General features: G+C 43.6%; 1 protein-coding gene across 2 annotated transcripts in view; it reads left to right on the plus strand.

Moving 5' to 3' along the window:
- The window catches only part of ASTN1 (astrotactin 1), a 313,546-nt gene that overhangs the window by 127,523 nt on the left and 160,963 nt on the right, over positions 1-25,060 (plus strand). The gene's annotated exons all lie outside the window — the stretch shown is intronic.

Raw genomic sequence — 25,060 nt, forward strand, 5'->3', positions numbered from 1 at the left:
AGGGTGGACGAGTCTTGTGTTTGTCTCTTACTTGGCCTCTTGGATGTGGATGGACCCACATCTCCATGAAAAATTCAGGAAGGCCTTTGATTTCTGCAGGAGAACAGGGATCCCAGGGTGAACTGAAGATATAAATACTCCCTCTCATCTTGTTAAAGACGGTTTGGGCAATGGAGTCTCCAGCAGCCCAGCTTGCCATCTCATCTTCCTCCATTCCCATTCCATGCCACACACCTGCACACCCTGCCTCTCCTTAGCATTCTATTCTAGAAACCGTTTCAAAGTCTGAAGTTGTGTGTCTGCCCTCAGCTTAGAAATCAAGCCTGAGGATATCTTGTTTGAAGATGTTGTTCCTAGAGTCTCTGATGGCTTCTTCTTAAGAGATTCAGGGATTGGTAGACTTTATTTGATACACTTTATACCACGTCCTCTGGAGGTAAAACAGGCAACCATTTGAGGCATCTGGAATGACAGCATTATAAATGTCAGAAGATAGCAAAATCCTTTGACTAGTAACAGTGTTGGGCAGCGAAATGCACTTAAATGAAATCTTGTTACCCAAACCCTGTTAGTTATGAAATAATAATAGTGGGGCTATTTTTCATTAACTATAACGATCAATATGGATGCAATTTTCAGTTTGGATCCAAATAGCATAATTCAAAAGAAAGAAAAGCTAAAGTTATTATTGAAACATGAATACACCCAACCTTTTCTCTCTTGTTAAGAAAATGTATATCTAAAAGCTTAACTGATAATCCTAAATATTTCCAATATGTGCAGAGGGAATTAATCGTTCTGTGAAAACTTTAAAGTTTACATTTCTCTCATTTTGTATTTACACTTTCCTCATCCATATTGCCTCAATGCTGGGACCACTGTTTATTTTTATATTTTGCATTTACTATGTTTTTGTTTTAAACACAAAATATAAGTAATGAGAGAATGAGATGCAAAGAAAAACCTTTTTTGTATCCTTATGACATTGTATGGATGAGAATTTGTAAGTCCTCTCTTGCCCAATGTAAATATACTATCAGCAAAATTGTGGTCTTGCAGAAAACCAATACCTCAGCTGGGAATTTAAACTTTGGCGATTTAAAACTTTGAAAGACCTTTTGCTTTTCTTATTTTTCAATCACACCCTAAAATTTTTGAATTATTTTTTCCAAAGAAGTTCTATTTCTTCCTTGCATAGAATAATTGGATTTCCCTCCTGAAATCTTATATTATTGCTTTGAGAGTCAAACAATGTTTTTTAACCTCCTGCATGATTCCAACTTGGCTAAAGAGATTTATTTCGAATTTTGCAAGATAATTGACATTTAAAACTACAAAAGTACACAAGGATACTCTGGCAAACTCTTAAACAAGTGAAAGCAAAATCATCAAATGAAAATTGATGTGTGAGTTTAAACCAGAAGTCAAGGAATTCTTCAGTTATAAGTAAATTATTTACTCCATAGAAAATCAGGTTCTAATATAACTTTATATTAAAAATTCAGACTCTGTATGGGTTTAAATTTCCATATTGTACTTTTGCTAATCTGCCATATGATCTACATTTTTTCTTCTTAAAGTATGCAAAAGAATTTAATGGTGTGTAATAGAATTTTAATGTATTATCTATATATTTCATCTTTGTAATTAAAGATGGCAGTGTTAATAGACTTCCTATATGCATATAGGTTGGTTAAGTACATTTTTCACAGCAAGTAGCCTTTCAAAAATGCTTCGGTTTGATATATATATTTTGTAGTGATAACTCCCACTGGTAGATAATATCTTTCGTAGTTCAACCTTCTTAGGCACAATTCACAATTGTGGAAAAAGATAATCTTTGAGCATTTGTCTATCCCCCTGAGGATTTTGTGAATAAAACCCATCAATCAAGCCTGGGTCCTGCTCAGGGCCACTAGCCCCAGCTATGTGGAGCCCGTTCGCCACTGTCTGCAGGTTCCTCTGGCCTTTGACCACTGGCTCCTCATGTGTCTGCAGGCTCCTTGTTTCTGAGAGCCCCAGGTGAGCCCAAGACACAGAGTTTTCTTTTGGGAGAAGCAGTGTAGAGGACAAGGCTAGAGGACAAAGAGGCCCCAGGTGCTATTGTAGAGTCCCAGAGTCCAGGAAATAGAAGGGGAGTTCCATTCTGGGGAAGTAACACTAGGGGCTGAGTTAGTGCAAAGCCCACAGAACACACCCATAGGAGCTCTAGGATTGTGTTTCCAGGACTGCAGACAACTTGGTGCCAGAGGACCCACCTTCGCACTTACCTACTCTTACTCAAGCGTCCTTGCTCAAGTTCAGTTCAGCTGCCTAAGCATCATGTGTTACTTGGCTTGAAGCTGTCTTCATTTCACTCCTAAAGCTCTGCCTCTTCTAGAGCAGAGAAGAAGAGTTCCAAGTATGGTCATTGCTATGTGCCACCAGGATCATCCAGTACTTATTAAGTGTCCGTGGGAACAGGAGAGAGGGCTAGATGCTTTTTCTGTCAGCACCTTTTACCTTCAGCAAATCTCTTACAAAAATTCATTAGCAAATTCATTAATTTGTTAATCAGGGTCACTTTTGCATCTTTATTGTCAATTGATATTATTTGTTTAGTTCAACTGAGGATGCTCTAATTTATCAAGGCCTATCCCTCTGATCTTTAAGAAACAAATAGAGGAGTTTAGACATGACTTGTGTTACCACAAAAGACAGAACTAGAGTAATAAGTTGAAAGGTACAGACAGGTCCTGATTCAGTCCAAGGAACTTTTCTAGCAATTTAAGCCATCCATATGGGGCTGGACTGACTTACTGGCCATACTGCTCACCTGTCAAAGCCATCAATGTGTACTTGGCCTCCTGTTGAGAAAATGGTGGGTGGTTTCTAACGTAATCAACAAGATACCTAAAAACAAAACCTCTTTGCTCTTGGGTTGTCTCTGACAGGCTGATGTGCAAAAGACTGGAGATGCCAGGGTCCATTTGGGGGCTATTCCAAGTGCCAAGGGAAGGTTGGCTTGCAAACCTCCCCCACCTGGCACTATGGTTTGGCTGTGCACCTTTTGCCAAGATACATTAAGTGCAGGTACATGTGAGTCCGTTAGCCATTTCAATTGCTCAGCTATTACGTCTTGCTTGCTACCCTCCTGTATTCCTGTGGAGTGGGAGCTGGAGTGTAGTGGAAAGAAATACTGGGTTTAGAGTTGGAAGATGGACTTCAAATCCTGGCTTTACCGCCTTAGGTGATCTGCTGACCTCTTTGGAAGCTTCATTACCTTGTCTGTGAAATGGGTGCATTGGTTAGGCTTTTTAGTTTTGAAAAGACCAGAGATCCACTCAGGACTTCTCCGTAATGGAGTTTTACTATAGAAATTATGTGAAGGTAAGGGAGACAAGCATCTTCTGATTTTAAAAAAATCCAAAAAGCAGAATTTCACAAAGCCTAGAGCTGGAAGGTTGTGCAGGATCCAAGTCACCTTGTCAGCCTCGAGGCTCTGCCGTTCGTGGTTTGGCTCTTTTGCACCTGTTTCTATTGCTCCTGTTGCCATGAATTAGCTGCTTTGTCCAGTCTACTCGGTAAATCTTTCCCCCATTTTAATGCTTTTATATGTGTGTACTATCCATTTACTCTTCAGGTCACCTCACTTATGACCCCTCCTGGCTTCTCTCAGCTTTACAATGTTTCCAACTTTGTTCCTATGGCTGCGAGAATCCCTGCTTTCCCCCTTATTCTAACTCCTTAGGGAGACAAGCAGATGGACTATCTAGTTACCGTTGTTCCTGTTTGTTCAGACCTTTTCCTATCGAGTTATCCCATAGGTGGATGTAACCCTAACCTTCTCCTGTTGGCTGTGGTTATGGGGAGGTTGGCTTAGGTGGCACAGAAAATGACCACTCTTGCTCCAGACATAGCTCAGAACCACTTCCTTTAGCAGAGGCTGAGAAGCCAGGATTCCATGATTCACTTGTTCAATATGACAGGCATACTACAGTCTAACTTGTAGAGATGTTAGGAGCATTGAAAGATATCATCATCATCATCATCATTGCAGTCTTATTTTGTGCTTACTATGTGCCAGACACTGCTCTAAGTACTTTCAATATATATTAGCTTTTGGTTTTTATTCTTATCCCAATGCCACAACGTAGGGTTTGTTATTATCCCATTTTACAGATGAAGGGACTGAGGGCCAGACAAGCTAAGTAGCTTACCTAAAGTTAAAGAACTGTTATGTTGCAGAGCCAGGATTTGGATTGATGCAGTTGACAGAGTCTAGACTATGCTCTAAGAAGCACCCAGCTCATATTCTGGCCCATAATGAGTGCTCAAAATGTATTTGTTACATGTCATTCTACCACTTTCGCTGTTTTGTCAACTTGTGTCTGCTGACAATCATCTGAGACTTTTCCATTGTTACTTCAAAGCTAATAATTCTGTGAGCACTAGGACCCATAACCAAGGTGGGATATGGATCTTTCTTCCTGTGACTGCACCAGGCAGCTAACCCCAAAAGCTCAGATTCTGTTCAGCTCGGCTACACCCACCTGCTAACCTTGGCTTCAGCAACACCATCTCGCAGCTGGCAGTGGGTTTATTGGCAGGGAAGGTTGGTTGGGGACTTCCAACTCTAAAATTGTGACTGTCATGTAATAATAAACTTAGATTTCTTCATATACTTACTTTCAACTCTTGCAGTACATTTTTAGAAACTAAAAAAGCTTTTTAAAAGCATTATTGACCTATCATTGATTTAAAAGAATCATTGACTCATTCATTCATTTGGACATTGATTCTTTCATTTAACAGTATCTGTCAGGCTTCAGGTATTTTTTTTTAGCTACTAAGGAGATATAAAATTAATAAGACAAGATTCTGCTTTCATGGAACATTTAATCATATTATTAATACTTAACATATGAGGATAGCCTTTGGCAGAACTGAGACTCAGGTGCAGTGTCTACCTTCTTTTCCATTCTTTACATCCGCTTTACAACTCTGTTCTGCTCTTTCCTGGAGCTCATAGAGGCCTTAAGTTACCCTCATTTCTCCAGACAGCAAGAAAAATAAGCAAGAGGCCAAATTTTCACAAGTTGTCTTTTAACAACTTGATATAATATTCTGTTCAGCAATTTAGCTCACGATATAGAAGCCAACACATTACTTGTAAGTATTTAGTTCCAAAAATTCCTGAATATTCTTTTGAAAACAGGGGTCATAATCTCTGTGGGGTTTAAGTCAATATAAAGAATGGTAATATTCATAGTAATGAAGCTATTATTTCACTTACTATGTCTCAGGCAATGTGTGGGATTATTTTTAGGCATAATATCAATCAATTCCCATAAGAACCTTGTGAAATAAATAGTAATTCCCCCATTTTTCAGAATGTGAACACTGAGACTTAGAGAAAGTAAGTCACACACCCAAGGACACACCAGTGCAGCCAGGATTACAGGCAAGCGTATCTGACTTCAGACTTCACTTTCCTGCTTGGTGGCATCAGAGTTGGCTGGTTTCTCCAGTTTGGGCTGTGGAATAAGTTTGCTTCTTTTAGCTAGCACAGCAGAAACTCTTCAATTGATGAAAATTAGGAAGGCACACAGAGAATTGGGCAAGATGCTGTCATGGTGGAGTCTCTGACTCACTTCAAAAGGTGAAGAGCTAGATTGGACACTAGATTAAACATTGCAAGGAAGCCTGGGATTGGCTCTGATCAAAGGTCATTGAGAAACCAAGAAGCCAATGAAGACTCTAAGTGCTATGGTATTGAACTTTAATGAGAAAGTTTATAGCAAGGACTTAGCTATCAGAGAGACCAATTTAAATCCTAGTTCTACCACTTATTAGATTTTCCAGTGTCCTTGGACAAATTGGTTTATCTCTATAAACTTACTTTCCTTATTTATAAAATGGGGATAATAATAGATTCTACTTCATAGGGCTGTTTTGATGATTAAATGAGATGATTCTTATCAAGCACTTCCTATAATGCCTGGCCCATAGGAAGTGCCCAGTAAATATTAACTAGGTAAACTCTTGGGGTGCCATGCAAGCTGCCTGTAACAATGCTGTGTGCATTGTGTTACCCCAGGGCCCACCACCTCAGGGAGCCACAAAAGCAACTGGGATCATAGCAACCTCTTAGAGGAGTCCTAGAGGGTTGTGCTCAGGGAAAAGACCAAGGCAATTAAGGGTATCAGAGCAACAGAACGGGCCCGTTACAAAGCCAGGTTGTGGTCATGTACATCCAGGGCATTGTTAAGCCACTTCTGTTTCATTGTTTACAGGGTCTTCTAGCAGCTAACCTATGGTTTAGGATGATTATCCCAGCTCCAAACTTCTCTGGAAAACCTTCACTAATTTATTTATTTTTTCATCAAACCGAATGATGTCATTGTGGGAATTCCTTTTCTGCCCAAGTATCCACACATACAAAGATTGTTATTACATTCACAACAGGGAAAAGAAGGCGTAGGATGGTGGGTGACGTTCATGGCCAGCATTCGTGGAAAAACTGAGAGAGTCTCATTCCTAATGCTGTTATCTTTCCTCCAGATCATGCTGTCTTCCCCTCGCTCTCTGCCCATCTCTCAAGTTTTGGGATTCTCTCACAGACCTGAAATGTGCCTTTAACTCTGACCTCAAACCCACACCCATGGGCCCTGGTTGGAGACAGACTAGATTTGAGTATAGTCGATGTAGCCAGCCATATGCCCACAGAGAGAACCCTAGCATGGATAATGGCAGGGAACTAGGCCAGAGGTCTGTAAAGGGCCAAATGGCAAACCTGTTCAGCTTTGCAGGCCATATAAGCTCTGTTGCAACTACCCAACTCTTGCCATTGTCATGCCAAAGCAGCCATATACAACATGGAAATGAATGAATATGGTTGTGTTCCGATGAAACTTTATTTATTTACAAAAAGCAGTGGTGGGCCACGTTTGGTTTAGAGGCCATAGTTTGCTGACCCTGATCTAGTGCATTCTCCTCATTTTGTCTACAGAGCCTAAACAGAGACTAAAGTAGCAGAAGTGAGGTGGGTCCAATTTGCAGTGTGAAAGATAATAGTTTGCTAGTTTTAGTCAGACTTCCATAGATTGATTATAATTGTCACTTAAGGCAGGCATAGACATAGATTGTTCTTGCTACAAATTCAAGGCATGTGGTATTCACCAGTTCAGGTGAAATGCAAGCACATTAGCCTCTCCTGAGAGGTACTGATGGGTTTAGTAAAGACAAAAGTTGCTGAAAACAAAAATATGCTTAGATTTGATAAGAAAAGTATTAACAGGATAGCTATTAGTACATATGCTGTCTTTTTTCCCCCTGTGACGTTGATGGCTCCTGCTTAGTTTCAACTTTTACATACACAGTAGACTATTATGAAATGCCTGGATGTGTTAGAAGAGTCCTTTATAGAAAATACCTAATATGAGTGTGCATGCATGCATGGAAGTAGAATTATGCTTCCAGACATGTCATGATAAAGTCTGTTTGTGGGGAACTGATAGGTAAGGACTTTAAGAGTTAGTGGTGGTTCTCCACCTTGCAGATGAGGCTGAGGCTGGACAAAGCATTTTAAGATTTCGCCTCATAAAATCAGCTGTGACTCTCTCAAGTTTCTGCTAGAGTTCATGGAAAAATCTTGCCTATATGAGAGGCTGATGTCAGTAGCTCTCCTCCGGGTTGCGTAGGGGTCTCCATGGTACACCCAGGGAGGTCAGGAGCTTCTTGCTGCTGCCTTGCCATTTATGATTCTCTTGCTACCTCTGTTGCTGCTGCTGACATCCATGAACAGCAATAGAGATGAGTCAAAGAGCCTTCTAACTTGGGATGAATCAGATGCTCAGTTTACTGATATATTGTACTGTGGCTGACAGCAGTGGGTGCCTCACAGAGCAGTATCTGGGACCTTCTGAGCTCTGGCTCCCAATCCAAAAGTTGCTTAAGGTGAACTTAAGGTGAGTTCCATTGCCCTAGTACCATGAAGAAGACAGGGCGATATGAAATCCCTAAGAGAGATCAGACACCAATGTTTATTAAAGGATTCAATCTTTTGTTTCTGCCCTTCCTATATCTTGTCTGAGGAAGAAGATGGAAGGCTTTGGGACTAAGACATATATGCATTTTGAATTTATAAGAGGGAACGTGTCAGAATTTGGGACTTATGGGCCTTAGACGCATTCTTACAAAGTAAGGTAAGCTGCCGTACGGAACAAACTCAGAAGGGCTCTGCACCCCACAGTGATGTTAAAGCATCCCTCTTTTATTCTCTTTTTATTTCCCTAAGCGTCATGGAATGAATCCATCCAAGTCACCATCCCAGGCCTTCAGCTGGCTGTGTTAGTCCCCAGCCCTACTCACCTCATGCTCTGTGGATCCCAGCCAGCAGCCTTGGCATCTGAGGCCTCCAGCCTCCAGGGCATGATTGCCTTCCTTGGATTCCACCTGGGGTGTAGAGGGGCCAGCACCAACATGTCCCAGTGAGGGCTCTGCTCAGAGCTTTCATAGCAGAGAGATGCAGCCGAGAACCCAGCTGCACTCAGGTAGACCGCATCTTCCCTTCCTCTCCCCGCAGCGACTAAAGCTGGGTGAGGAGACGAGCAGCCTCATGTTGGGTAGGACTGCTGAATTAGAAGTCAGGAGGCTTTCACTGTAGTCCTTTTCCCCCAAAGTCTGTGGAACCTCAGGCAAGCTCCTTCGCCTTTCTGAGTCTCAGTTTTTTCATCTGTAAATGAGTGTTCTCAAAAATTTAGGCATTCAGGGCTTTTGCCATATTTTTATACAATCTGTATTAGTATTTTCTGAGTATTTTTATTTAAATCGACTGACTTTTCCAGTTTGAACTTATTATAGCCTTATCTTAGATGAAAATGCTGATAAAAATCATGGGTTTGATGTTATAGTAGTTAATTATTTCAATACAGATTAAGAAAAATAATATTTTATAAAATAAGCGATAACATCAAAATGGTCCACACTCTTACCAGCCATTGGCATGCTGTCAACCAGGAATACGTAGATGGGCTGTGGGTACTCTGCCTTGGGAATCCCAGGCTAGACGATCTTGCACGTCGCCTCCAGCTCTCACATTCTAGGAGTATGAAAATGAAGTTAAAGCAGACTTCAGAGTAACATATGAAGAAACTTTATTCCATTCCCTGTAGCAACTCTGCATTTTTTTTTCCATTTATGAACATGAGATGATGGTCTATGGGGAAAATGGAGGCTCGTGTGCCTACAAGTTGGGTTGAATGGAAGCAGTTCTGCCCTGGGAGGGAGCTGTCATGTCCCACTGTGCTGATCCCTTGAAAGGAGTTTGGTGGCTGTCAGCCCTTTCCCAAGGCCCAGTGGGGTCTCTCTGCAGGCATCCTGGGATTTGCTGAACTGCTGGCCCAGGGCCCCTTATGCTCAACCAGCTGTGCTCCTCACAGTCTCCATGGAGTCTCCCTAGACATGCCCCCATCTTTGGGGTTGGCCTCAGGATGGAGGGGCTGCCAGGACCACGTGAGGGAGCAGGTGATGGGAAGGGCCTGCAGCCTCCAGGTTGGGGGATTTGGTAAGGGAAAATGTCCCATGGAGCACTGTGGTATCACCTCTGGAGGACTTTGGGCACTCAAAGAGGAGGACATTTATCCGCCTACCTAAAAGGACTTCGGTGAAGACAGAGAGTGATTCCTGGCAAGCACAGCAGAGCCAGTGGTTTTATATTTCTTCCTCACCTGTTTCTTCAGTTGTCCTATGTGCTCTGTTCTCAGGACAGCGTTTATATCTTAGAGGGAGAAGTCTACTTTAGAAGGAAAATTCCTGAAGGATAGTGGAATCTGCTTTGCCAGGTAACAGTGCTGGACCTACAGGGCATCTCCAGACTTCCCTTCCAGGTGGGCCTCGCCGGTTCTCAGGACAGCCTCCAGACTAGGGCAAGGACAAGTCAATGCCATATTTCCATCAGGAACGAGAGGTCCTCTCTGAGCTGTCTCCCTCTTCCCTGCTTCCCTCTTCTACATGCCCTTTTTGAGTTCATTTGTCTCATTGTTCAAGCTTGGATCTGATGCTCATTTTCATCTGATTTCATCTAATGAAAAATTTAAGGGTGGGAGGTGGGCCATGTAACTATTCCTAAGTGATACTATGAGTACATTCAAAGGGCTGTTTCTTCATCCAGAAATTTTCACCAGCATCTGTGTTAAATGCAGCCTTACCCAGCTAATATCATTCCAGGTCTCGAGGGTTGCAGAGAAAGAACAGTCGAAAGGAGAAAGACAGTTATTTCACTTGAGAATAATCTATACAAATAGTGCATTTTATTATTTGGGGACAGAAGGATCTCCATCTTCATTCTTATTGCCCAGGATCCCCCTTTCTGCACCCTCCTGCTCACTGTCCCTGTACCTGCCATGGCCATGGCGTTGTCCTGTTGTGCCTTCCGTCCACTCCATGTGTTTGTGTTTAAATCCTACCTATCTTTCAGGTCCTACCTCAGACTTCTCCACCTGGCCACCTCCCCCAATTTTTCAACTAGAGACCATGCCTCCTCCTTGGTTTCCTATGACTCGGCCTACAGGAAGGACTTCTCGGAGCCTCTCTCATGGCTGCTATCTATTTCCAACCAATGAGTTAGTGTTTTGACAGGTCTTTTCTTCCCAACTAGACTTGAGGCTCCTAAATGGCAGGATCTGGATTGAGTCTGATTCATCTTTATATTTCTTACGGCTCCTAGCACAACACTTCACACAAGGAGCGTCTCCAGTTGGTGTTTGTAAAATGAATATAATTTGTTTGTATCATGTTTTTTTCATTTGATCCCTACAACTCTCTCAATCTCCAGCCTTGGCCTCTCTCTCTCAAGCTTCTGACTTATGGATCTGTCTGTCTGGTTGTCCAGTGTGCATTCCAGACAACATGAGTCAAATGAAACTCCTCATCTATCTTCCCAACCAGTCTCTCCACCTCTTGTGTTCTCTGCCTTAGTTGGTGCATGACCAATGACATGGTCACCCAGGCTAGATCCCCTTTTCCCCCCTCCCCCTCTTCATTCAATCAGGCACCAAGTTCTTCTCGTTTTATTTTACAAATGTCTCTAAAATCCCTCTCTTCTTTCCCTTTCCACTACCTCTGCTGGTATGGGCTCCCATCACCTCTCATCAGGCTGCTGCAAGGGTTTTCCAGCTGTTCACTGTGCCTTCTGGCTTGTTGCCCTCAAAACTTGCCTCTCACTGCCACCAGGCTGTTCCTAGTAAAATGCAGTTTGAACAATGTCATCTTCCAGGTGAAAAGCCTTGTGTAGGTCCCTCCACTCTGAAGGGTAAATTCCAAGATATTAAGCCTTTCATGACCTGACCCTCAATTCCTATCACTCCTTGGTTCTACTCTCTGTTCTAGCCACACTGACCAGCTCTGTCATCTTTCCTGGACCTCCCTTGCTGTTTAATACTTCTATAATTTCACTGATCCTGTACTTTTGGCTTAGAATGTCTTTCCTCTGAGTGGGGTCATTTCTAACTACTCTCTTTAAAATTCGCACCATGACTTCCTCTAGGAAACATTCCTGACACCCCTTCCCTCGAGGCTGGACTGAGTAGTGCTGTGCAATCCCTGGTGCATATTCCTGCCATCGTCCTCTTCTGTGCATGAGGCTGTCTCCCATGAGTGTGAGCTCCTTGCTAGGAGGGATTATGCATCTTTGTATCCTAGTGGAGGGCCTGGCCTTTGCTAGGAGGCCAAAAGGGACTTTGGGAATGAAAGGGCAACCCTGTGAGGAAGGCTGAGCAAGTCTGACAAAATAGAAAAAACTGAGGCTCCAAGAGGTCAAGGGGCTGAATGACCTCTAAGTGGCACTGTTGGGAGCGGGAGCCAGGTGGTCAGTCAGTGCCCCTTTCTCTGTGTTGCAAGACCTTCAGTGGAATGCTCTGTTCAGGTCTCTTCTCTGATTGTTGTGGCTCCTTTCTCTCCACTAAACCCCCACCTCTCTTCCTCCCTTCACATAATCATAGAAAAGGAACCTTAGGGAAGACTGTCAAACACACCAGAGCTGACTAGGTCACAAGGCCATTTCTCTCTATATATCTTTCTTTAAAATATATATTTTTTTTTTGTGAGGAAGATCAGCCCTGAGCTAACATCCATGCATACCCTTCTCTTTTTTTTGCTGAAGAAGACCAGCTCTGAGCTAACATCTATTGCCAATCCTCCTTCTTTTTTTTTCCCCCAAAGCCCCAGTAGATAGTTGTATGTCATAGTTGCACATCCTTCTAGTTGCTGTATGTGGGATGCAGCCTCGGCATGGCGGGAGAAGCGGTGCGTTGGTGCGCCCCCGGGATCCGAACCTGGGCCGCCAGTAGCGGAGTGCACGCACTGAACCGCTAAGCCATGGGGCCGGCCCTAAAATATTTTTTTTAATTGACACTGAGCAAAATAGCTGTGGAAGACTTTTGGAGTGAGAACCTCAGTTTTGAGTGTTACGGGGCACGGGATAAGGACCGGGGTGCTACTGCCAGGTGTTATACAATGAAGAAGGTCCCTCTCAGGACCTGAAGACTGGATGGTCCCTGACCCAGCCATCTAGGCAAAGCAAACGGCTCCTTGTTCTTCCTGTCCTCGGTGGCTGCGGTCACACCTCTGCAGTTGGCAGCCACAGCACCATGTTCCCATCAATTGTAAAGTGTGGCAAGTGAATTTGATACTAACAATAGCTAAAGCGCTGAAATTTGTGACTGGTTTCCTTTTTTTCATTAGAGTGGAGTCACCGTTATAAATGACCTATAATCAGGTCGCGCTCCCTCGGCTTGCATTCTAGTCTGGCTTCTTGACTGAGAGAGAAAAAATGGAGTTACAGCCAGTGCTGGAAGTGCATTGAACCCTCGATGTGCCTGTGGGGTCCACCCAGTTTTGAGCCCACATTTGTGTGGTGTGGTGGCAGAGAAAACTGTTGAAAACTATTGGTCCTGACAGTGTTTGGCTCTCTTGCTAAGCCATATGTAGTTGCTCCCACTACAGAATGGAGTTAACAAGGACTTCTCCATCCTGCCTACGGTCACTCTGCAGAAACAGAAATATAAACGTAAATATGTACACATATATAAATACATACAGTGCATATATTAATGAAAACAAAAATTAAAGCTTTAGTTTCTAAAAGAAGGGACTTTTTTTACACCCTTCTTTTTGTAAAGCACGTAGTATAGCTCTTTTTATAATTAGGTGCTAAGTAGATGTTTTAAATGCGATGACAAATTTCTTTGACCTCTCTGGTAATGAGACTCTCTTTGTGCAGAGCTCCGTGGAGTAGAGCAAGTAGAGTAGATCCAAGTATAGGTCAGTTAGTTTTACTAGAAAAAAATCCCTGTCAATTTAATTGAGCCCTCTGCCATCTCACAATGGCTTGCTAATGGTACAAGAAGGTACGAGCTAGAACGAGGTTGGATAAATATACACCATCCCGTTTTCTGAAAACATAGCTAGGATCCTCTGGATGATGGGTCTGTAGCATGGACCTCCCATTCGAACATCCTCGGGGTGAGGAAGCTGACAGCCTACTGTGGCTGACCTCCCTGGGAGGCTCTGCAGTGGAGGGAGCACCTCAGAGCTGGCCAAGGAGCCAGCTAAGAGGAGCAAAGATGGACTTCCAGATGGAGGCCTTAAGTCTGAGCTGACAAACAGTGTAAACGTCATGTTATTTGTGCTTTATCAACCTTGCCAAGCCAGCTGAATATACCTCTCAATAATTAATCCAGCAGTGCACTATTTACAGAGGGTCATCTGTGGGCTGGGCCCTCCTCTGAGGCTGGGGCTGTAGAAAGTTGTTGAAGCACGGTCTCTGCCTGCAAGTGTAGTCAGAGCTGTAACATGGGAAACAGCAGAATTAGGGATTAAAGATTAAGAAACACCCACGTATGCTTTAGGAGTTGGGAGAGAATGACATGCCTGAGGATTGGAGTAATCAAAGTAGGTTTCAGGAAGGGAAGAGACTTATGCTGGGACTTAAAGGGTGCGAAGGACTGAGGTAGAAGGAGGATGAGGAAAGACATGTCTGGGAAGGGAGAGGGCAAAGGCTCAGAGGTCGGTATAGACAAGCACTAGCACCATAGGCCTGTTCTCTCTCTCACCCTCTCCCTGCTCTCCTTCCTCCTCCCAACCCGCCCAACCCTTCTTTTTCTCTGTTTCCCTTACAATAGAACCGAGTGTTAAGACTAGAGAAAATAAATCATCACTATTAAAAAGTAGAAAAATGAAACCCCATGAACACTATGATCTGAATTAAGTCATATTGATGTTGCAGGTTGGCTGGGAATGGCCCTTATGGGGTCAGGAACACATACCACCCCCCCACCCCCCCACCCCCAGGTACAGAATTACACATTGGCTGGCAGATGATCTCTGTCTCGTCAGCTGCCTTGGAAGCAAGAATCCCTGACTGTCTTTATATCATGTGAATGTCTCTGGCCAGGTCAGGCTGACCTGTGGATTCACTCTGCATGATCAAGCCACTGATCAATAAATCAAGACAACAGCAGAATTGGGTCTTTTGTCCCTTTCCACGGCGGGTGGCACAGAGCTGGGGCTCAGCTTCCAGCTTCGTTTGCGCTGGCCCATCTTTGGCTGGTGAGCGCTGGGCCTGTGCCCAAGGTCCTGGTATATGTGACCAGTATCTGGCCAGGAACAAAGTGAGCAGTGGTCAGCTGGTGAAGAAATCAAGCTTACAGGTGACAGGTTCTCTGCTCCACCTCATCTCCTCCCCCTCAAAAGCCTAATACGAGACAGAAATCCTGGAAAACCAGAAGAACAAAGCTGACAGCGTGCGGAGATGGGTGGGTGGGATGCCAGGGAGGTAGGAGGCAGAGCAGGGCAGTTGTTGTTGTTTTTTTTTAAATTAATGATGGGAAGGATTTGAAGACTTGTACAATAGCTTTGCCAGCAAAAATGTAATTAGCTGAAGACAATATGCTGCTGATGTTGGAGCTGGTGGTTTAACGAAGGCTGCCCTAATGAGCACATCAGTGTCTCGTTCAGAGATTGCCTTCACAAACCAGGCCTCTTCTCCAGATTTTGTGCATGATTAGTTCCAGAGAAAAATTGAGTTATAATAATTCTTTAAGAGGGAGAAATAAGAGCCACAGCACTTAGTACACGGCCCAAGAGGAGTCTGTTTTGACTGTCAGTCTTCCCGCTTCCTCCCTTCCTTGATGCCAGACAAAGCTTGCAGGCAAGGAGTGAGGGGCTTGCAAGGGATCTTAGTGTGTGATGCACTAAATGTGTTTGTACGTCAACATCTCCTCTAGTCCTTAATCCCCTCACCTGTTCCCTTTGCTGCAATTCTTCAGCTCTAATTTGCATCTTACTTGGATGCTAAGATTGAGTCACAGCTGGAGTGTTACAAGATATGTGACCACGGATGCCCGTTGTTCTCCTCAGAGTTGTGGGTCAAATACATTACAAGTTAGAGGAGCTTTATGAGCAGAAAGCCATGTATAAGAGTTTTGCTAACCTCTGTGTTTGACCAGCATTGAATGACTTGCATTGGGAGTGACCATTATCACCCTTTGGGTCCTAATGCAAGATATGACCTGCAGGGTTTCTCCTGCCTTTTTCAAATCTATTGGCCAGCAATCTTTTGGGTGACCTGACCATGATGCAGTTCCTAATTTCCCTGAAAGTGTTCAAGGCCAATATTTTCTCCCTAGTCTGTCTTCTACATATATTGTTATATTGTGGAAAACATCTCCTGTTCCTCTTAGATCTCTGATTTCAGAACAAGGACTTATAGACAGCAAAGAGACCTGAATCTCTGTGCATGTGTGGAAGACTACTCTCAAGGAAGTAGCTGAGCATCTGTAGATGTCGACCCTGAAGACAGTTGATTTCACTTAGAAAACATCTATTCAAGAACAGATATCTCCACAGATTTTCTCTGCCCTTGTCAAAATGGCAGCCTGATAAGTATGGCCACCCTTGGCACAATTAAATTTTTGCTTGAAACTATGCATTTGGTCAATTCAGTGATCGAACTTAACTGAGGAAGACTGGGGGCATCTGGGGCAGGCAGTGAAGATAGTACTGACTATAGACATTTGGGAATCCTCACTTGCATAACTCCAAGAGTTAGGTGTAGGAGAAAGGCCATCCAGGGCTTACTTTAAAGGAGATGGGAATTGGGGCCCAGGCTCCAGTGGTGGCCCCTTTCTACTCAAAAAGGTCCTAAAACAACAACCTTAAGATCAGTGGTTGAGTCTTGGTTTGGCCTCAAACTACCACATAAACTTGGGCAAGTTCCTTAACCCCTCTGATCTTTTTCCTCATCTGAAAATGGAAATAGTAATTTCTACTACTTATATTTATTGGTAAGATTAAATAAATTAATGAATGTAATTCACCATGTGCTGTATTTGGCGCTTGGTAAGTACTTCACAAATGGTGGGTTTCATTATTATTCCTTCTCCAGTGGGCTGACACTATAGGAATAAGGCAGTGTGTGCATTAAATAAGGCAGGAATTCAGGGGAGGAATTAAGCATCTATATGGGATTGCTATAGAAAGCTGAGAAATGCTCTCATAGTGGGTTGTAGCCGTTGAGATCTTTACAAAACTAACCATCAGCTCTGTAGGGTCATCACCTCTCCCAGTAGATACTGGAGATTCCACTGTGAAAGAGAACCCCCGGGCAGGGCTCTGAATGCTTGACTAGACTCTGGCACACCAGACCTCATGGCAATCGTGATGATGAAGTTGCACCTCTCCGTGTGGGATAGGAATATGATCAAGGCCCCCATTCTACGTAAAGGGCCTTCCCCAGTTGCCTGAACGGCAGGCGTCTCTGAATAGCGCAGCCTTTAAGGATCCATCTCAGTTTTTAGCTGGGGAGGAAATAGACTTTTTAAATCTTCACTGGTTAAGAGAGTGATATTGATGAGTATGTACCAAATTCAGGGAAATCTTCGCATCTTGACTGTCTCTCCCCTTCTGTTCCCAATTGTTTTCATCTGAGGGTATTGGAATCCCCACAGGTGTCTTGCATAAGGTCTGCCCTCAGTGACTAGTTTTTAATATTGATTTGCATTTGCTGAGCCCCAGCTACTACGTACGGTGCTGTTAGGTCTCTGAGACCTCATCTCCTCCCCTTGGGCTGGATGGCCTGACTTTTGAGGAGACAGGAGGGAGAGGGGTTTAACAACTCCATTATGTTCAGAGAGAAAGAGGGTTAAAGTCTGATGGTCATTGGTCTACACTGTGCCAGCTGCCTCTTCTATTCCTTGGTCAATAATTCCCTCAAGGTTTGGTCCTAATGGAGCAGATTACTGTTATTATTTTATTTCATCAAGATCATCTACTGCATAAAACCAAAGAGGAAAGGAGGAAAGGAACGTGGCCAAGAATAGGCATTGAGCATTATCAGCTGAAGATATTTATTTATTGGCTTCATGCTTGGCTTGTGAAGTTTTGAAGGGCTGATGCACATAGCCCACGGAGGGAGTCCGTCTCACGCAGCTCTGTCCATGGGTTGCTGAGACAGTGACCCAGAGTGCTTTTGCTTTTGTGTGGACCCTTTTGTCTCCTAGCCTGCCTGTCATGCACAGTACACATGTTCATATATGTGCGCACACACATACACACACACACACACACACACACACAACGGGTTACATGTGAGGCCAGCCTCTTAACACAACACTGATTGGGGTCCCAACCATAATGTCTGACTAGGCACTGTCATCTCTCAGAAAATTGCTAAGTCTACATCTAGAGGGATAGGAAGACCTCAGCTTTGCCCTGGTAGCCTGATTCCTCTCTACTCTCCCACTCTGCAGAGATTCAGGCCAGTCTTTGGAATTAGGGGATCCATTAGGGTAGCCTAGGACCTGGAAAACCCAGCCCACAGTAAGCTGCTTCTCTGTCACCCTGCTTCACCCAGCTCCACTCTGCCTTAGCATTCTCATTAAGGCAACCAACAGGTGACCAAAGCTACTAATGATCAGAGAGCTTTGAGCTCCTTATGAACAAATTCACTCCCTTGCTTTTGCTCTGGGACGGCAAAGTTAAGGCTCTGAGGCAAGAAAAATCCAAAGAACCAAAAAGGCAAATCTATAAAAAGAATCTGAAAGAGGACAACTTGAAATAGCCCAGGCTGACTCCAGCACGCTAGCCTCCAGCCACTTTCCCTGTAGGGCTTCAGGCTCTCGTTAGATGAAACTCCTGAAGTCTCATAAAGAAACTGAAGATACACTTCCCAGATTAAAGAAGTAAGACCGTGATCAAACCTAACAGAATTAAAACTTTTAGACCTAGGAAAAGCAAAAAAATAAATAAGCAATTAAGAATAAAATAGCTCTGAAGTTGAGTTTCCTACTGAGAAGAACTTCATGCTCAAAGCCTCTTCAGCTTGGAAGGGCCTTCAAATGTCAACCTGCCTAACCTGGAAGGCTGTTAGTCTTGGAGTTTGTCTCTTGCTTACAGAAGGTTGCTTGGTCGCTATCTTTGGTCCCTAAAATGCCAAACAAATGGCATTTTAATGAGACAGAATCTTGGAGGATGTCTTATTTCTTCCCTAAGCTTTGGATACTTGGACCTTGAAGAGTGAGGAAGGGGTTCTACAGCATCTCAAGGCAGCAGGCCAAAGTAGTATCATGCCCCAGTGAGAGGCTAACCAGGAAGGGCGGGTCTGCCCCCTGCCAGTGGGATGTGCAGTTCATGTCAGAAGCCCCAGAGGACATATGGAGGCCTCTTAATTAACGTGGTGGCCCGTGGCAACTGGAAAGCATTTCCACACCATTAAAGACTTCAGGAAACCCCTAAGGGGAGGTAATGTCCCTAATAATTTATAAATTGAACTCGTTACTTAATATGCTTCAAGTGTTTCTCTCATCTTGCATTTGGAAAGGAGATGGGCAGGGGATAATGGATTTCTCTTCACCAACCACTACAGGAAAGAGAATTGCCGGAAGAGCTAACCAAAGGGCTTTCTTTTCTAGTTTAGGTGACTCCTTTGTGCAGTAAAGGGATCCTCAAGGTCAAGAACATATTACTACAATTTCGATGACATCGTCTGATTTCAAAGACCTTATTGTGCTAATGCGGAAGGGGGTGGGTCTGCTTCTCAGGGGCTCCATTGGCTAGCTGTGGTTGATCCTGCCTCTGAGGATCAGTTCCATCATCTCCTTGGTCTGTGGTTTCTGGCATTACTTGGCAGGAAGAGATCATAGACATTTTCTCTACCATTAGTTAACCAGTTGAGAGCTATGTCCAATTTGATAGGGATCAGTGTTAGAATCAGGAAAATTTCAAGTTTGAAGAGGCAATGCATTTCTCTCAATCACCTCATTTGATAGACGAAGGCTTGGGGTAGGTTCAAAGAGATTATGCTACTTGAACCAGTGGTTCCACTGGTTAGCTCTGCTATTTTATTGGTGACGTTCATGCTATTAGTGATTTAGGTCTAGTTTTCGATTGGGCTCATAGAAACATAAGATCAGAGGAGACCTTAAAAAGTCATCTATTTAACTCGTCCATTCCCTACCCCTGGCACATGGGGATCTAGATTAAATGTGACCAGTGATGCCATCTGTGGGCTTGCACAGTTTTTCTCCTCTTGGTCTGTCTCCTTTGACAGCTGGAGATAAAGGTGAGTGATCACTGTCATGGATGAGAGAGGGCCTTTGCCCCAGACCTTCGGCATTATTTTTGGGGAAAAATAAGAGACATGGGCCACCAAACTTGTCTATTTGATTCTTTTTTTTTTTTTTTGAGGAAGATTAGCCCTGAGCTAACATCTGTTGCCAATCCTCCTCTTTTTGTTGAGGAAGATTGGCCCTGGGTTAACATTCGTGCCCATCTTCCTCTACTTTATATGTGGGATGCCTGCCACAGCATGCCTTGATAAGCGGTGCATAGGTCCAAACCTGGGATCCGAACCTGCAAACCCCAGGCCACTGAAGCAGAGCACGTGAACCTAACCACTACACCACCAGGCAGGCCCCCTGATTCTTATTTTTTTAACCACCATTTAATTCCTTTAGGAATATAATTTGAATTCAGCTTGTCCAGTTGCCTTGTGGGATAATTAATTATGTCTCAGATTCACTCTTCTGGTTACTTCTAGGGTGAAACTAAGCTTTGCAATGTGAGCTGATTGATTGGCTGCAGTCCCTTGACAGATGGTACCTGGAAACATAATCTCAGCTTTTCCATTTCTCTGCCAAGGGTTCACAAAACTCAGGTGGCTCCCTAAACTTTGGTGACATTTGATAGATCCAGATTCTTTATTCTAGGATTTAGTGACTGTAGAACACTGATTTGAAATAAGGGAAGGATTCCACTGGCTCCTGCAATGTCACCCAGACTATCACCATTAGCCCAAGATATCTTTACCTATCACAGTTTCTTCTGTTAGAAGAAGAAGAGTGATGACTGGCTATTTCCAGCCCTTGTGATCTGTTTTTATCTTCCTTTTGTGCCTGCATTTACTTTTAAAAACCAAATTATACCAATTATTTCCTCTAACTTAAATGTAAACTCTGGGAGATCAGGACCTATACCTGTGTTATTCACTGCAGTACCCCCATAACGGTGACCACTAGAAAAATGCTTTGCTAAAGTGAGTAAATACTTGTTGAATGATTGAGTAATGAATTGAGTGAATGAGTCACATAAGCAACTAACTTATATAAGCTTTGCTTGCAGGCACATAGAGGATGCCCGTGTTAAGTATATTCAAAGCTGACCTCTCCTTCTTCCCTCCCTCCCTCTCTCCCTCCCTGTCTCCCTTCCTTCCTTCTTTCCTCCCTCCCTCCCTCCTTGCCTCCCTCCCTCCCTCCCTCCCTCCCTTCCTTCCTTCCACAAACAATTATTGAACACCTGCTTTATGCCAGGCATTATGCTTGGAGCCATAACAGATACATCAGCATGACCCCTGCTCTCATGCAGCCTATAGTCTAGTAAATGTGATTGACAAGCAAATCAAAGGTAACAGTACTTGTGGTTGGAGTTATGTGGAGGGTTCTGTGGGGGGGTTCAGTAAGACTAGGGAAGAATTGGCTGAGGTTATGTCACTAAACTGATTTTGAAGGACAAATAGGAGTTAGTTAAGGGAGGGAGGCAGGACCCAGACCCAGGAGGAAGACACAGGTCAAATAATGAGATAGTCTTGTGGTTGGCCTGCATGACTGGGATGAGCATAAAAGGGAGATCTGCCTAGAATTTTCTATCCCTGGGCAATCACCATCAATGTTATATAAAACATTGTTACATAAAAAATTCAAAGTCTGCAAATTATCTGACAAATCTCATACTACTCTCTCAGGTAAGTGCCGAAAATGTCAGTCTCATAATAAAATAAAAGCTGATTTCATTTGTTTGATCTCTGTTAAAGCCAGTAGAAATGATTTATTGATTTTTTAAAGAAAAATATGTTTTTAAATGCCACTTTTCTTGCAAGCAACTTGTTGATAGATGTGGGGTTCTCATATACCTCAAATGCGCTTCTAGTTACAAAATGTTAACAGTTTTGAGGAAAATCAATAGAATAATCAGAAAACTCATGAAAAGATGAATAAAGAGCAAAAAAAATTCCATATCTTGTAGTCAGTGCTATTTTTTTTCTTAACGTTGAAAGTTTGCAACTTGTTACTTGTTGCTTGGCTCCAGGTGTACCTTAATGTTTTTTTGTTTTGTTTTGTTTTTAATGCTATAAAAATGGAAGCTGATACACATAAATGAAGAACACACTCTGAGCACAGCTGGGTAATACAGAAACTGAAAGCCAGGCATGAGTGCTTTGTGAAGGCCGGGGGCGAACTCATGCGTGCTCTCTGTTCACCTTGTGTGATGACATCGCCCACCGCACTTGTCAGTGTTCTGGGGCTCACACGTCACATGGACGTCCATTTGGGGTTGAATGCTTGGAGGTAGTTTGTTCCTCTCAATGAACTTTCTTTTGTCAGACTAGAAGATACCTGCAACTTGCCTTTCTCTTTTTTCCTTGGTTATCAGGAAGCTCCCAGCTATAGCCCTCAGCCTGGGCTTTCTTTCCATTCCTCTGCTACCTCTTGGTTTCATTAGATTATTTGAAAGAAAAATCCTAGAGCATCTGTGACTTTCTTTGAGACTGCTTAAAATCCCCTGTGGAAGTAAAAGGGTTAAAATAATGATAATATCAAAGAACTGTGGTTCATCACAGGAATATAAAAGTAATCGAATGTGAGCACTGCATTTCCAAAAGTCCTCACTGTGGAAGTAAAGTTATCAAGGTGGCTACAACCATACCTTTTCCTAGTATAGTGGAGGGCCTATATGCATATTTCTCCCAACAATGACCTTCTCACTGGATAGAGCAGATAAGCAATTCAGATGAATTTGCGTGTAGTGATTTTACAAATTATTATTATTACAAGATATTATTACTAAATAATATTATATATTAAAATCATATAACATTATGTATATTATTATTTGCATAATAGTCTACAATTAGTAAGTCATCACAAAGTGTTGTGACACCTGCCACCAATTTGGGTTGTCCCACAGCTTGGGGCCCTGAGAATCCTTTTTCATATGCCCATGCTGAGTTTCACCTGATGGCTGAAACTCGTTACTGGTAACTGATTATTAAAAAGCTGAGGTCGTTGGGAGTCACCGACTTGAAGCAGAGGAAACGTTTCGCTAAAGCAAGATTAGAGATGCTAAATACACTGACTTAGCCAAACAAAAACTTGTGTTCTAGCTCCCTATAAGTTTTTAAAAAAATAAACATAAAATATTTCCAATTGAGTGTCTAGGCTCATACGTGAAAAGGGAACTTCAGATTAACCTAACAAAATGGTGCCAGGAAAAGAGTAGTGAAAGAGGCTCTGGGTCCAGAACCAGTTCTGCACTGTCTGGTTCTGTAGTTTCTCTGGGCCTCGGTTCTTGGGAAAAGGAGGGGCTGAACCTAGAGAATTTCAGTGGGTCTCACAGTTGAAGGAGAACACAAATTACTTTGTTGAAATTCAACTAACTTGAGGGCCTCGTGGTCTCCTCCAGGCACGTGGCGATGTGTGATGCACCTCGTCTTGTTTAGCACAGAGACCTTGGAATGCGAGTGTTGTCTTTGCACTACCAGCTGATCTCGGGTCTGGACACTTAGTGGGTGCCTTGTCAAAGGTCCTTTGTTGATGATGATGCCTCTGTTGACCCACTGTCAGCTAGATGTGCACTTTGAATAGTTTCTCTTTTTTCTTGGAGCAGTGAGGATGGATCTAGATGGAATCACCCATAGTCTCCCACTCTGTCATCTCATGAGATAGACGCCGGGGTGAATGTCTCCAGGGAGCAAAGCTCCTTCGGGAGCTGTAGCCTAGTGGTTAAGAAGGCAGGCTCTGCAGTGGGAGTCATTTTGTTTATATTCTAGCCCTACTATTCATTTGCTCTGTGGCCTTGGGCAAGTTATTTAGTCTCTGCACCTTAGCCTTTTCAGATGTAAAATGGGGAACTGGTTGACCCTCCCTCTTAGAGTTAAAAGTGTAGAGCACTTAGAACAAATGTCTGATACATAGTAAAAGCTCCGTAATGGACAACTGTTCTCATTGTATTACTGCATTGCAAGAGGAATGAACCTACAGCCTGGATCCTATCACAGCCCTGTTGTGACCATCAGAAAGGAGAAGTAGAGAGGAGCAGTGGAAGGCACTCCTGAAACATCTGTGTGAGCAGGAAAGATGTTAAACCCTTCCTGGGAGATGGATGTTTATGCTGCTCTTACAGCTCTGTAGGGAATAAAATTGCCTCTCGCTTTCACTAGCCTAATTCAATGTCTGACAACTTCTCTCACTCGGGAAGTTATTCCTTCTGTGTGGCTTAATTACCTATTGTTGCAGTTTTGATTTGGGGTGAAGGAAAGGATAATGGGTCTGACTGGGAGATAAAGGGTCTGCCGAAAAACTCCTGGGTTGGACTCAAACACTCACTCTCAGCAGACCAGAGCAGGGCTGGGTTATGGCTGTCGAGGCACCCGGGTCTCTGTGTGCATGTCTGCAGGGCTTCCAGGAGTGACGATGGAAGGAGGGAGCTGGCAGTTGGGCAGGACCTAGAATTCTTGGCTCTGGACTCCCCCTGTAAGCTGAGCAGCTTTGTACTGACACTTTCTCTGTGCTTGGGCACTAGAGATTTCACCAGGAGAAAGGGTTCCGCTGATAAAAGAACAATTTGAAAACCAGGAGGCCAGCGTATATCTCTGACAAGCCACCTGACATGACCTGTCACTTGGCAGCTGACTCTGTTGCTTCTTGCTCAGCTCCTCTGTGCTGCCTATTTGAAAAGTGGCAACATTGTGTGTGTGTGTGTGTGTGTGTGTGTGTGCATGCCCCTTTCCTCACGGTGATAGTGGGAGAAGGAGGATAAATGGGAAGATTTACAGGGCAAGGAACTTTATAAATCCAAGACATAATTATTATGAGACTGGAAAAAAAAACCTTTAGTGTCTTTGAGGGAATAATCTTGACCCAGCCTCGTGTCGGTGGGCCTCCTGGGAATTGATAGGGGGTTTTCATCTCTAGCCTATATGATGGGGTGGCAGTGATTGAAGCCCAAGGTTGAGAGCAGAACCATTTGGCACACCCGCATCTAATGGAATAGGTTTGGAGGGATATTGACCAAAATAAAGGGAGTGAATACAGATGGTGCATGGGAAGATTTATACCTGCTGAGTGCTGTGCAGCAACGGGCTTGCAAGGCCTTCCCTCCAAACCCTGTCCAAGGTGGATGGCAAGGTGAGGTTTCAATCTCAGCGAGCACTGCATCCCTGTGTCTGACAGACAACTGAGTGGTGTCCTGGTGTTTTAAGTAATGGCCTCAGAGGACGGCCTTGAAGCACGAGAAGGTTCAGAAGGAAACTTGTCTGCCAGCCTGACTCCAGAATGTGGGTCTCAATTCCTTCCCTCGAGCTGCAGCAAGAATGGGAGCATCACTCAGGACTGTGTGACTGGGAGAAAGCTGTCTCCTAAATCAGTAGTGCCCCAAAAAGTCATGTTCAGATGGGGAGATTCCTCTGCACACTTGGTTGTAAATACCTGATGGATGGAAACTTCTCTTTGGCTTGGTCGATGGTTTT

Source organism: Diceros bicornis, chromosome 4 (genome assembly GCF_020826845.1).
Source record: "Diceros bicornis minor isolate mBicDic1 chromosome 4, mDicBic1.mat.cur, whole genome shotgun sequence".
NCBI classification, from domain to species: Eukaryota; Metazoa; Chordata; class Mammalia; order Perissodactyla; family Rhinocerotidae; genus Diceros; species Diceros bicornis.